Source organism: Halyomorpha halys, unplaced genomic scaffold, assembly GCF_000696795.3.
Source record: "Halyomorpha halys isolate HHAL.00 unplaced genomic scaffold, Hhal_1.1 Scaffold667.1, whole genome shotgun sequence".
Lineage (NCBI taxonomy): Eukaryota > Metazoa > Arthropoda > Insecta > Hemiptera > Pentatomidae > Halyomorpha > Halyomorpha halys.
In genome coordinates, this window is record NW_027114120.1 from 290,690 (window position 1) to 292,389 (window position 1,700).

General features: G+C 29.1%; 1 long non-coding RNA gene across 1 annotated transcript in view; it reads right to left on the bottom strand.

Annotated features, from left to right (window-relative positions):
• Nucleotides 1-532: 532 nt before the first annotated feature.
• The window catches only part of LOC112210839 (uncharacterized), a 6,950-nt gene continuing 5,782 nt past the window's right edge, over nt 533-1,700 (bottom strand). Inside the window, exon 4 of the long non-coding RNA XR_010844497.1 lies at nt 533-743. This is a non-coding gene — a long non-coding RNA (uncharacterized lncRNA). The remainder of the gene's footprint in view (nt 744-1,700) is intronic.

A 1,700-nucleotide genomic window follows, 5' to 3' on the forward strand; every position in this document is an offset into this window, starting at 1 on the left:
TACAAAAAATTAAATCAGGTAATTATTTGAAAAAAATAATGCTCCTGTAAACATAAGAAGAAGGAAACATTAATTGTTCCCCTTTTCCTGAAACTAAAAGTTTTAAATCTTGAATCTTAATTAATAATTATAGCAATTATAAATGTATTTACAGTTTTGTAATTTAAAGTAATGTATTAAAGACAAAATTAATTTAATTTTTCGATGAAGAAATACTTCCGAAGGAAAGAGTAGGTTTATCATCAAAATGTATCAAAATTTATATATCAAACTTTTAATAATTATAAAAGTGCAGAATAGTACCTACTTTCTAGCGTTGCACTAATTACAGAGTTGTAATTTCTTCTAAAAAGAATAATAAATGTATACTTATTACATTTAGGAATTTTAACATTTCTAGGTAATTTCATATTGTATTTCCGATATCGCAACCTGTACTATTAGTTTATATAATGTTCTATATTTTATTTAATGACTAAAATGTTTTTGGAACGTACCCACTACTTTTAATTAAAATGAAAAACTTTAATCATTGATGTTTATTTTTTTATTTTATTGAGGCGATGACAAATGAAGCTCATGTTTTTACCATCTTTACGAGACCGTCTAAGATGCCTCCTCAGTAGTGACTTCTTTTCCTACCTTCTGGAGCATCACCTTTACTTCCTCCAGTGTGAGTGGGGTACTCACCGACAGCCGCTTAGTATTGTAATCGATGTTGTAGTCAATTATACCGTTAGGACCTGTAATTCATTGCTATTATTAAACGAATAAGAATCACATTGTCTTATATTATGATATGACTAAAGACACCATATAAACTGTTAAATTAACAAGAAAATGACCAAATTAGTTGCTATTGCGGTATTTGTTTATAAGAGTGAGCAGATCTAATTCTCAACTTTAATTTCTGTTCGTCTTGACTGGGTAGGACCTTTTATCAACAAGTACCATATATCCTCGTAACGTCGATGTACTCATAAAGCTTGTTCTAAAACCCTATTTCTTAGGAAAATGTCTGAGAGTATCCTAGAAACAAATCTAAACCTCCAGTACAGTATGCACTTGAGCAACCAATCTCGTGATTTAAGATGGTCGCATCCGAAAATAGAAAAAAAAAATTACTGGTATACATGCGGACATAAGAAAAAATATTTTATTGCCGTTTTCTATGTTTTAAAGCTATTGATACCGAAAAAATAAAATGTTAAAAGATCTAGTAGTTCTTGAGATAGTGTATAGTATCCATTTTCAAATATGGACTGAATAATTGAAAATTTACTTTTTCGCACGAAAAACAAAAGCAGTGTAGAAATTTGATAAAATTTTATACCAGATCATGCATACGCTAATCTCCAACTTCTCTACAACATTGGACAATTATCAGATGAGCTTTTTTCAAATTATTTATGTTCCAAGCAATATATGTTTGTGCGTGCGTAAGCGAATGCAGTGGATGGAATTAGCTGAAATTAATATTGGACCCAATTTACACTAATCCACCACACTACTTTGCACATATTTTTGAACAAATCTGTTAAATCGTTTTCAAAATACAGAGATTTGAGGAAAATACATTTCCACATGCGTAAGAGAAATATAGAATGATATTTGATAAAACTGCTATTCAATCATTCTTCTCCAAATAATGAGTCAATTATTTATACATATACATGAAATAATAAAATTTCGTTAAAAAA